The sequence below is a fragment of the Brachypodium distachyon genome, chromosome 2 (assembly GCF_000005505.3).
Source record: "Brachypodium distachyon strain Bd21 chromosome 2, Brachypodium_distachyon_v3.0, whole genome shotgun sequence".
Classification (NCBI taxonomy): domain Eukaryota; kingdom Viridiplantae; phylum Streptophyta; class Magnoliopsida; order Poales; family Poaceae; genus Brachypodium; species Brachypodium distachyon.
Genome location: NC_016132.3, coordinates 10,359,251 through 10,372,417, shown reverse-complemented (window position 1 = coordinate 10,372,417; position 13,167 = coordinate 10,359,251).

Here is a 13,167-nt window from a genome sequence, read left to right as displayed (position 1 = left end):
ATATTGGCCTATTTAATGTAAAATAATATATTTTGATTTGCTTTATTTGCTAAAATCTAAATATTTGATTTTACAATAAATGGGTAAATAACTGCAAAGATCCTAAGAATTTTGTATGATCGCTGCAATTATTGCCTCTTTAATGTTAAATCAAATATTTTGGTTTCATTTATTTCGTTTTACAATAAAATCTAAAATTTGATTCTACAATAAAATGGCAAATATATGTAAAGATAGTAGGAATTAACACTAGGGGCACCACATGTCCATGTGAAAATAATCACCGTGTTGATTGGCCAGGATTTGAAGACTAAAATGTACTTAAAATTTAGTCGACATTACTTGGTTGCTCGATAAAACGAAATTAAATCAGAGACCCGATGTGGTTTACTAACAATGATCTATCGAACGAGTCAATGAGATCTTGGTTTTCTCCATAAGACATCTTGTCGAAGGCTCTCGGTGGAAACCGTGCAACAACGTAGGCTCCTCAAGGGCCGTCGGTGGTCCCATCTCCTAGCCTCCCACCTCTTCAAAGAGCAAGAGTCATGGCCAAGCAAGCCGCAACCTCTTCCTGAGTTTTGGCCGGGTTACAAAGAGCCACATGGAGCTGGGTCGGGCAGCTTTGGCCATTGTTGGCATGTTCACATAGGTGTGGGCCGTCTCCATTATACGACGATGAAAGTTTCTGCTCGAGCAAATGATACCATTTTCTTGATTGATGGGGATGTAGAGGGGTCTAGAAATCTTTAATGTCTCATTTGCTTACTTGAACATATTACTTTTTTGAAATTAACTTCCACAAGAGTGAAGTGTATTGTTTTGGTTCAGCTATAGAAGATATCGTTGATTTGGCTGAGATTTTTACCTGCAAATTAGGAAACGTTCCTATTTTCTATAGAAAATTAAGGAATTCCAGTTGGAAAACTACATAAGACAAAGTAGAAGGTAAATTGGGCTGCTGGAGGGGGGACACTTTTATCTCTAGGAGGTAGATTAACTCTTCTTAATGCTAGTTTAAGTCATGTTCCTTCTTATATGATGTCCTAACATATTTTGCCTAAAGGTGTAAAGATTAGGGATGGCAATGGGAACACAGTACCCGCATACCGGTGGGTAAATCCCTATATCAGGGCACGAGTGTGGCCAGAATTTTTACCCGCAGGAACACAGTACCCGAAGGCATGTGTATGGGAATACATAACCCATGCCCTTGTACCCGTTTAACCATATAATAAACTAGCATACCGGTGCGATCTTGACAGAGAAGGGACACTCATGATATGCTGCGGTTTTTATCATTACTAGCTAAATGTCCTGCTTTGCTACGAGATTAAGAATCTGTGACTCATATTTTTAAAATTTCTGATAAATAATAATTATCTCTGTTGTAGTAAAATAAAATCTTTATATGGGCCGGGCCGTAAATTCTACGTGACGACGACCAAGTCAACATTTCCCAAGCACGAGTCAAGACGCCCACGTGGCGCAGTCAATCCTACGTGGCAAAGGAAGACAAGTCAATAAGTCAAGCCTCTCATGCCATGGTCAAAGGATCAAATGAGTTAGAGTAGGAGACAAGAAAGGTGTGGGGAGGCTTTTGGTCCATGGTAAACCATGGACCAACACTCACTTCCCCCTCATGGTGCACACAAAAGCTATGGACCAAGGAGCTATTTTTATCATTTTGCCTCCATTTTTCTCTCTCCCTCAAGGGTAGCCATGGTCTTTTGTCATGGACCCCTAAGCTATAAATACCCCCCATGGGGTATGTACTATTCACTCTCAACTTGAATAAACTCAAGGGAGAGGGCTAGAGTGCTCCCTCTAAGGTTCGCTCTCGCGCGCCGCTCTCGACTGAAAGTCGACCGATCTCGAGGAAGCCTTCTAGGGGACTCTAGTTTCGAGGCTCCGAGCTAACCTTGGTTGGCACGGGCTCGAAGGAGAACGGGTTGGGTTAGAGTTCCGAGGGTATCCTAACCTCGATACTTGGAAAGATGCGTTCGGTCCAAGTACGAGGCGGCCCTGACGAATCTCTCGCTAAAGTTGACTCGGGAAGATCCGCTCGGCCCAAGCATCTGGCTAACCACCCCCTCGAAGCTTTTCCTAACATAGGATTAAGTTGTACCCGTAGGGTCGACCGAACCTATTCAAAAAATATCAACGTGTCAACTTGTCCAAGTGTACGGCGACCTTCGCTATAAGGCCGACGTACACGCCCTACTTTTATACCCGCACTTGTGCCATCGAGCATTGGCACCCCTTACTCTAATTGTTGTGGAGAACAACATCCGTGGCATCGACCGTGGGGAACCCTCCCCGCAATTGAAGATTTAATGGCCCCGACGAAGCTTACTTCATCGGGTCCCCAATTTGCCGCGAAGTCTACACGGTTGCAAACGAAGAAAGCAAGTGCCTCGGGGGCTCCCGAGGAAGAAGGAATCCTCACCAATCCGGATGTCGCCGCAAGCATGATCGCCACGACGGAAGTCGTGGTCGCCCCTTCGCTACCGGCCGTCTCGGAAGGAACCGAGGTGTTGGAAACCGTCGTAGGCAGTCCCTCGACACTCACCAACATGGTGGCAAGGATCGGCGAGCTGCCTACGGTTGCCGCCCCCGTAGGGGATACGGAACTCGGCATGGCTCACTCGATGGGCTTCACGCCACCTTCCCTACAACATGTAGTGACCTTGCCCTCGGAACCTACAAGAGGAAACAATGTGGCATCGGGAGGATCCGCGCCAGAAAACCAAGGAGTCCCAGCCTACGACCCCTCCAATCCGGGATTGCCTCCATTGGCGCTCGCCGCGATCGCTCATGGAGCTCCTTGGTATCATCCTTATTGGGGGCTTCCGCCGCAAGGCGCTCTCCAAGTCGCACATGCTCGGCATCAACCTTGCTTTGCGAGTACCCCGCAAGCGCCCCTCGCTCCCCCGTCGGGGTCGAGCAAGGTGGCAACCAGGTACCGCCTCAAGCTGCGCCTCGCGGGGAACGAGACCCCGGCGTGCATGGGAACGAGCAAGTGGCAGAATCCGGAGCCCGTGCCGGCAGCGAAAGGAATTCTCGTCGACGCTTCGACCCCCCAAGAAAACGCCGAGATCATTCTCCGAACGACCCCTCTAGCGACGAAAGCGACGAGGGAGGACCTCGCCACAGAAGGAACCAAAAGAATCGGCCGACTTGCAACCCGCTCATGCGGGCGATCCAAGACGCACTTTTTCCGCCATGGTTCAAGCCCCCTACAATACGGCCGTACGACAGGGAATCGAATCCTCTTCAATTCTTGGACATCTACTCCACCGCAATATGGGCCGCCGGGGGAGGACCCGTCGAGACGTTCAATTCTTTCCGCTCGCGCTCACTGGAATGGCGCAAACTTGGTTTAATAACCTGCGGAAGAAGTCCGTGCACTCGTGGGAGCGCCTCCAAGAGGTCTTCATCGCCAACTTTCAAGGAAACTTCAAAGAACCCGTGCAGGCTCACGAGCTATACGCCGTCAAACAAAAGCCGGGGAATCCCTCCGAAGCTTCTTCCATCGCTTTGCGAAGGTGCGAAGCCAAATCGCCAACCCGCCATCGACCACCGTGATCGACGCATGCGTGCAAGGCCTTCTCCAAGCAGAAGTGAATCGGGCCCTAAGTCATAACCCACCGAACACGACCGAGGAGCTCCATCGAATCTTCCAAGAATACGCCCGGGGCGAAGACGGGGACATCGCCAAAAAAGACATGCCACGCGTCGCTCCCGAGGGAGCTCCCTCGGTCGACAAACCCCCTGTGCCCACTCTGTCTCCCAAGAAGAAGAGGAGGTGGGGGAAAAAGGCCCCTGGCGACCAAGCCCGGAAAATCTTCGCTGTCGAAGGACAAGCATCATCCCAAAAGACTTGGCAACCCAAGAAGCCACCTCGCCCCGCCGAGGGAGGAACTGGGAGATGTCTCATCCACAACTCGGCAAGCCACAGGACCGAAGAGTGCAACACTCTCATCATTGCTCGCGAAGAGTTCCAGGCACGAATGCAAGCCTGACGCAAGGACGAGAAGACAGTCGAGGCTCCACGCCCCGCCAACGTCCTTGTCGCTGACCCAAGACCCAAGGAGGATAACCTCCCGTTTCAGGAACCCGCACATCACGTCGGAGTGATACTCGGGGTCTCCCCCATGGGACGGGGATCGAAGCGGCAACGTAAGAGTATGCTTGCGAAGTCAACGTCGTGGGAACCTTCACCCCGACACCACCACCCAAGTGGGCGAGTGTGTCAATTGCCTTCACCGAAGAAGACGCCAAGGGGATATGCTTCCCACATGACGCCGCCCTCTTTGTGACGGCGATCGTCGCCAATTGCGAGCTCAAGAGGATGGCGGAAGCTCCGCCAACATCCTATATCTGAGCACGTTAAAGAAGCTGATGGACCCACAAGGGGATACAAGAACGGCTCGCTGCAGCCATCCCTTTATCCCCTCACCGGCTTCGTGCCGGGGAAATCCATTCAGCCGCTCGGACAAATCGAGCTCCTCACGACCTTCGGAGACGCCACAAACCATCAGACCGAGCTCGTGCGCTTCGACGTGGTGGATATGGAAGCCTCTTTTAACGCCATCCTCAGGAGGACGACACCAAACTGTCTTTGCGCCGCCATCCACCACAACTTCTTGTGCATGAAGATCCCAGGCCGAAGGGCGTGATAACGGTCCGCGACGAGCAATCTTCTGATAAGAAGATGTTCTACCGCCATGAGACCAAGTGCGCCGAAAAGGGAGAATTATCCAAGAGTATTAACATGCTTTCGAACGCGGGAGCATCCAAAGCCAATCACCCGGAGCGCTACATCCCTAAGCCCCTCTCCGAAGGAGAACTCAAGGAAGTATGCGTCTCCCAAGATGACGCCACGTGCACGGTGAAGATTGGAGCCGACCTCCCGAGTAAACTCGAGGAAGAACTCGTCGACCTGTTTTGAAAGAATTCCGACCTCTTCGTTTGGTTGCCTTCCGACATGGGGGGAGTCCCGCGCGACGTCATGGAAAATCGCCTCGCCATGGGACCTGACAAAGCTCCCGTAAAGCAGAAGCTCCGGAAGCTCTCCACCGAGCAAAGCGAAGTCATCAAGTAAGAAATCGCCAAACTCTCCAACGCCGGTCTCATCCTAGAAGTTTGGCACCCCGAGGGGTTAGCCAATCCGGTCTTGTTAAAAAAAGTCAACGGCAAGTGGCGAATCTGTATCGACTTTACCCACCTGAACAAGGCATGCCCCAAGGACGACTACCCGTTCCCTCGGATCGACCAACTTGGCGACTCCATGGCGGGATGCGAAAGGTTGAGCTTCTTAGACGCCTATTCAGGATATCACCAAGTCCACATGGCCAAGGAAGACGAGAAAAAGACCAGCTTCATCACTCCTATCGGCACCTTCTGCTATCGCAAATGCCTTTTGGTTTGAGGAACGTCGGCGCAACTTTCCAACGCCTCGTCAGCCTCATCCTCAAAGAACAATTGGGGAGAAACGCCGAACTCTACGTTGACGACGCCGTCATCAAAAGTCAAGTTGCGAAGACCCATCCCAAGGACCTGCAAGAAACATTCCACAATCTCCGCAAGTATGGCATAAAGCTTAATCCAGAGAAGTGCGCATTCGGAGTGCGAGGGGGAAAGCTCCTGGGCTTTCTCGTCTCTCAACGAGGGATCGAGGCCAACCCGGAGAAAATCCGGGCCATCATGGAGATGGAGCCTCGTCGTTCCATCAAAGATGTGCAATGCCTAGCGGGAAGAATGGTGGCCCTAGGGCGATTCGTTGCCCGGTCAGCCGAGAAGGGTCTTCCTTTTTTCAAAACCTTGAGACGACTCCGTCGACGAAGCTCAAAGGGCCATCGAAGAGCTCAAGACCTATTTGTCGACCCCTCCGCTTCTCACGAGCCCAAAACTAGGGGAGCCTTTGCTCATGTATCTTGCCGCGACCCCGGTCGCTGTAAGCGCAACACTCGTGAATGAAGAAGACTAGTCACAACACCCAGTATATTATGTGAGCAAAGCCTTAGGAGAAGCAAAGGGTCGATACACCCAGATCGAGAAGATCGCGTACGCCCTCCTCATGGCCTCTCGAAAATTCCGTCGTTACTTCATGGGCCACACCATCATGGTGCCAATTACCTTCCCACTCAAGGAAGTCTTCGGCAATAAGGAGGCCACCGGAAGAATCGCCAAATGGGCAACGGAACTGGCCCCTTCACAGCGAGAACGGACATAAAATCCCAAGTCCTGGCTGACTTTTTGGTCGAGTGCCATACTCCACTGACCCCGCTCGAAGAAATCGCATCCAAGATCGAGCCCCCTGAACCACATTGGATAATGAGGTTTGATGGCTCCAAGCGCCTCGACGGCGCCGGGGCCGAAGTAATACTCATCAGCCCCGAAGGCAAGATCGTGGAGTACGCCGCCCATCTTGACTTCAACGCCACCAACAATATGGTGGAATATGAGGCGCTACCTTTCGGGCTTCGACTGGCCAAGGCCATGTGAGTCCGATGCCTTCTCATCCAAGGAGACTCCCAACTGGTGATAAACCAAATGAACAAGTCATATCAATGCCTTGATGAAAAAATGAAGAAATATATCGAAGAAGTTCGCAAGATGAAACGGTATTTCCTGGGCATGGAGGCGCGACGCATTCCACGAGTAGAAAATCACCTGGCCGACAGGTTAACCCGGACGGACGGTTCCAAAGAACAGCTGCCACCCGATGGATTCTTCGAAGTAATTCGCGCCCCGTCCATAAAGGAAGAAGCCGACGCCCTTGACGAAACTTCAAAGACCAGCATGGTCATCGACGCTCCACCCTCGTGGATGACACCGATTATCCGCGCCTTGAAAGGCGAGGTGGACGAAGAAGCGGAAGGCCCAAGCGCCAAAACTCTGCTTGCAAAAACCAAGATGTACGTCCTCCTCAATGGCATCCTATACAAGAAAGGAGCGGCCGCATTGCTAAAATGCATAACTGCTGACCGAGGAGCCGAGCTCCTCATGGAAATCCACTCAGGAATATGCGGCCACCATCTTGCGCCAAGAGCCACCGCGGCAAAAGCCCTACGTCAGGGATTCTATTGGCCCACCATGGTGCAAGACGCAATCACCATATTGCGGAAATGCGAAGCTTGTCAGAAAATGGCTAAGTCAATCCATGCGCCCGTAACTCCCTGAAGAACATCCCGATAACATGGCCATTTGCACGCTGGGGGATGGACCTTCTTGGGCCTTTCCCCGCATGCAACGGGGGCTGCAAATACCTCGTGGTGACGATTGATTACTTCTCCAAATGGATAGAAGCAGCGCCGCTTGTCAAGATCACGTCACAGGCCGTCCAAATTTTTTTCTGGGAAAACATCATATGCCGATATGGCGTCCCACGAGAGCTAACCGTGGACAATGGCAAACAGTTCGACTGTGCGGAATTCATCAAATTCTGTGAATGCCTTGAGATCAAGCTGCACTTCGCATTCGTAGCTTACCCCAAAAGCAACGGCGCATGCGAAAGGACAAATGGACTAATCCTCCAAAGACTCCGCCGAAGGATAGAGCACACGGTTAGCAAAGCAAGGGGAGCATGGGGAGATGAACTCGCTAGCGTGGTTTGGGGCATACGCACCTCCGTAAGCCGTTCCATGGGCCGAACACCATTCTCTTTGGTGTATGGAGCCGAAGCAGTTCTTCCCGCCGAGGTCGAGTTCCGCTCACCTCAGGTCGAAAGGCTCCAAGAGGCCACCCCAATTGCCTTCATCGAAAATGGAGCATCACAAGACGGCCGTCGATCTTGTGGAAGAAGCTCGTGACAAAGCCCTCATGAGGCACGCCATCTACGAGCAAAGCGCCGCACGCTTCTACAACACAAGAGTGCGGGAACGAGCCTTCTCCCAAGGAGATCTCGTGCTGAAAAAGAATGTCAACCCAAAACTCCAGTGCAAACTCGATCCTAAATGGGAAGGACCATACCGCATCGCCGCAGTATTGGGAAATGGTGCATACCCCCTCGAGAATATGAAAGGGCAAAACCTTGTCCATGCCTGGAATGGCGACAAGCTCCGGCGTTTCTACGCCTAAAGAGGACCTTCAAGGGCAATCCTTACTGCTCCCAAAAGGAGACTATCAGCGCCCAACCGGCCTTTCCCTTATGAAACTTTGAGGGATCGTAAGCGCCAATGAGGCCGCGTGTACATAAGGCTTGTAAGCGCCTATCGGGCCATACCTTAAGACAACGAAGTAAGAATCAATAAAGCAAGTCCTTGAGGAAAAATTAAGAGTGACATGAGACACTAACACGACTCGTCGTCGTAAAAGAGCCGCTGCCCCCGTGCCGCTCACCGAGGAACGCAGAAAGGCCTCCGTTGGCCCGAGCATCCTCTAAAAATGTCCACAGACATAGGTCGCTACTAGCGACTTGTTCCTTGGTGGATCCTAACGTGCCTCGAGGCCATCCACCAAGTAGAACCAAGTCCCCCGAGGGCCGGAAGCTCCTTAAAACACATTTAAGGGGAACCGTAAGTAAGTGAGTTATGCATGATCTTACTTACCTCGGAGAACCGTGCTACCCGTGTGCGAGACGATTTTCCATGACGGGCCTGCATGATAGTAACCAGGTTAAGGCTCCATAGTAATCGCGGGAAAGCATAGCTTCCTGAAGTTCGAAGAGGGAAAATTCCGCATGAAATTTCCCGAACGGCAGGTCGAAATGACCGGATCACTACCGGCACATCGATAGCGACCCTCACAAGGGTGCTAGGACCCATGGCTCGTAACCATGGCCTAAGGCGCCGAAGCCGAGTCGTATCCCATTGGCAATAGCAATTGATAACACAAAAGTGCAATCATAGCGAACGATCGTGAGCTGTATAAACTGAGGAAATATAGTACTTCACAAGAAGGAAATATAGTACTCCAAGAAACGCATGTTGATCCAAGTTAACATTTCCGATAATGTCGACTACATGGTGAAACATGAGAAATACATGCTGAGCTAAGTTAACATTTCCGATAATGTTGACTACATAGTGAAGCATGAAACACAACAAAAAAGCTGTCTTACAACCTCTATGACTAAGAGCCTAAACATGCTAGCCATGAGGCCAAGTCAAGTGGAGATATGCAACATCGCATAACTAAGCAGCTGAGGTACATCACCACCTCCGAGGGCGACGAGGCTCACACCTCATCATCACCCTTCTGAAGAGTGGGCTCAAGGCAATGCACGAAGCGTCAAGCCTGAGCACGAAGAGGAGCACCCTGGTCCGCTAGAAACTTCTTTGCGCCGTGAGATATCTCACCCTCAAGTCCACTCATCCCGGCACCGCCGACGAAACAAGTCGGGCACCTGTACTCAGGAGGCACTTCTTCACGGTACAATGAGCTCCACCTGAGAAGTAAGCACCCTGCTCGCCTCATCCACCGTACGACACGGAGGAAGATCCGGCTGGGGAACACTCCTCAAGCAAATCACCGTCTCCTGAATCTCGGTGGCCTGAGCAAGTAAAAGTGAAACCACCTCAGGACGATGATCCGGAGGAGGGGGAGCACGAGGAGCAAGCATCGGGCCGTCACCTGCTGCCGCCAACTCCACCTTGAGAGAAGCAGCCTCCGCACGGGCATGCTCCCTATCAAGGTTGGCCACCACCAAGTCCTCCTCCACTCGATGGGTCCTCGCAATCTCGTCCTTCTGGCGCTCCTCAACAAGTCGAGCCCTGGTCTCCACCGAAACGCGAGAAAGCTCAGCCTCCACGGCCTCGCGCCGCACTCTCTCCAAAGCCAACTCGCTCAAGGAAAGGGTAGACTTGGATATCTCCATGTCCAAAGAAGCGGAAAGCGCCCCCACCTGACTCTTGAGGGCAGGAAGGGCACCCACGGCCTCGACCAAACCCTCACCTACAGAGAAGAGGGAGTTAGCACAAAGCTAACACGAAGGACCGAGGGAGATACGTCACGGATGCTCACCAGCTCCAGTGTCACGAAAGGGTCTCTCGCTCCATCCTTGATCGTTGGAAGTGCTCCGTCCCTCGTTTGAGTCGGGGGCTCGCCCTCAAGAACCTCGGGTTTCGCGACCCTCGCACCTAAATGCAAACCAAGGAGATCATGTCAAAAACATTCAGAAAAAGAATGACATGACCAAAAGAGAAGGGCACTCACCTGAGGTAGGAGCATCCTCTTCGGGACACTCGCGACCAATGGAGAACACCTGGACGCCCGCACCGCTGGCTCTGGTCGACAACTCCACCACCGAGTCGCTCCGAAGCCGAAGCCCCGTCTCGCGAGTGAAAGCCTCAACCTCGTGACTTGAAGGAGGAAGAACTTGCTCAAGTCCAATCTTCCCCTTCATGTGCAGGTCCAAGGTCACCCTCAGGGGGGACCTCGACTCGCCCACGACGGGATCCGCCGAATCCGTCGGGGCGTAGTCAAGAGAAGGAGAAGGAGTCGGTGGAGCGTTCCTCTTGCATCCACTCGACGGACGAGGGATCTTGGGGACCGGCGCAATAGGCACCACCCAGCCCAGCACCGCCGTTCCCACCTTCGCCTTCCCGCAAGAGTCCCGTAACTTGGACCCCACCGCCAACATCGACGGTGTAGCCAAACGGGAGTAGCGATCGTCTACTCAGAGAAGGCGACCAAGCTTCGGGTCTTGTCGCATCGGCAACATCTTCCCGAAGCACTTCGCGATGATGTTGTGGCATCCACCCTCGCTGATCTTGGTCTCGTAGTCGCGGTGCTCCAGTCTGCCATACGGACCTATCAGCTGCGTAGCCCACAACGCCGCCCTCTCCTTGGAAAACGTCCCTGAAAAAGGCAAGCCAAAATTGTTAAGTACCTTCACAAGGGAAAACAATCAAAACACGAAGGGCAGAGGAGTGCCACTCACGTGCGGTGACGAGCTGTGGAGGACAGAAAGATCGAGGGATCCCAATCTCGGACCTCGGACGACTCCTCATCATGAAGCGCCCTGCCATCGCCATCTCCTCCATAAGGTCACGAAAGCTCCTCTCGGCGGACACCTCCTTGATCTTGGCCATCTTCCAAAGGTCGGCCGACCGAGGATCGCCGGGTGAGACACCTCCCTAAGGCCACCAGCCCCAGAGTGCCGAGGGAGATCACCCGTGTGCCGAAGACGGGCCTTTGAGGCCCGAAGAAGAAACCACTGGGACTCCCACTTGACGAACAACCTCTCCGCGCTCTTCCCCGGCATGAGCGGGAAGTCGTCCCCAAAGCCGGAACGAAGCCTCAGGTTCATCGAACCAAAGGCGCTCAGAGCAAAGCCGTCCGGGGTGAGCAATTCCCTCACCTCCACGGTGAAGTACAACAGCAGAAGCTTCATCGACGGCTCCTCGTGAAGCGCCGTCTCACATAGCCACCTGAAAACGTTCAACCTCACGATCATCGACGGGTGAAGCAGGGCCAACTCGATGCAGTACGTCTCCAGAAACTCCAGCAAGAAGGGATGAACAGGCACACACAGGCCGGCGTGGAACCAAGCCGAGAATGCCACGATGCATCCCGGACGTCGCTGCTGGTCGAGCCTCACCTCCTCGCCATCGGGCAGGATACCGTCCCCCTTGGGAAAGTATCCCGCATCCTCCAGCTGGGCAAGATCCTCGGGACTCATTGACGAAGGGAGAAGGTGGTCGTGTGCCCAACCTCCACCGTCCACCGGCGTTGTCGGAACCAAGGGAGGGCCACCACGAGGGCGGAAGGAGACCTTCTTCTTCTGTGATGGTCGGTTCGCCGCAAGCTACGCCGCAGAAGACCCCCTCGACGGCTCAACAACCGGACGCTCGACATCGGGTCCTGCCATCTCACCTACAAAAAGATCCGGCAAGAATTAGCAAAATGCGGTAAAACTCCGAAAGGAATCGGCAAAAAAAAAAGGTGGGAAGGAGCCAAGCTCCTTGGGCCAAAATCCTCTGCCCGCGCAAGGGAGGGGAAGGCCGAAAGCCCCCTGGCCGCCGGCCCACTTACCTTTCGGCCCACCTACGCTCAGAAAAAAATAGAGGCAGGAGGAGAGCCGCAGTCCTTACCCGCGGGGTGTTTGGCAAAATGCCTGCATGCCACGCTCGCGTCCGTGCCATGCTGTGCCGCGCCCACACCCGCGCCTTGCCTTGCCGTGCCGCGCTCGCGCCTTGCCGTGCCCGCTCCTGAGCCTTGCCGCGCCTACACCCGCGTCGTGCAGCGCCCACGCCGCGCCTTGCTCGTGCCTGCTCCCACGCCCTTCCGCCCTCGTGCCTGCGCCTGCGCCCGCACCATGCCGTGCCGCGCCCGCGCCGTGTCGCGCCGTGCCGCGGCCATGCCCGCGCCGTGCCGCGCCTATGCCATGCCGAGCTGCTCCCGCACCTTGGTGCAAAGACACCGTGGCACGCCTACGACCGTGCCCGAACTATGCGGCGCCGCGCCCCCGCCTCGACACGCCGCGGCCGCGCCCGCGACCTTGCGGCGTGTTCCTGGCCATGTCGCCCGCTCGGTGAACCAAGGGTGTTCGACTGAAATCCTGCAAGGATCCTCGGCGGCCAAAGACACTGAGACCCACGTGATGAAGCTCCCTCACCTTCACACGAGCAAGGAGGACGTGGCCGATGATGAAGATCCGCCGAGAAAACTTGAAGAGACGATCGACACCTCTCTACGAGCGGCCGCGGGCGTGCTCCACGACCCCACGAAGACTCCACAACGCAGAGCTTCCGCGGCTGTGCCTCGACAACCAACGCGACCTCAGTCGCTGCTATGAAGTGGCTAATGCCCCTGTGGAGCTCCCTACTACACCAAGCTCTTGAAGGAATGCCGGATGCTGCCGAGCGCGTCTTTGGCACCGGGCAAACCAAACGAGTATGGTGTGAAGCTTCACAGTGTCCAAGGTCTCCATTTTATAGGCCAACAAGCTCCTAGGCGTCCGGGTCCAAACAAATCCCCCGGCGACACATCGTCGTTCTCTCTCCAGTCCAAGGCCGATGGAAATAGCAAATGGACAAGCTTTCTTTCCAAAAAGAAGGGGAGGAGGGAAAGGGGAGCCCCCCCCCCCCCCCCCCCGCGTGGCCCCGACCGGAGCAGCAGCTCCCCTCGTCACCTATGGTGACGTCGGCGAAGGGACAAAGGGGAAAAGGTGGTCGGCTTGACCGCCACCTTTCCCTGGCCGTACCGACGTTGAAGGCG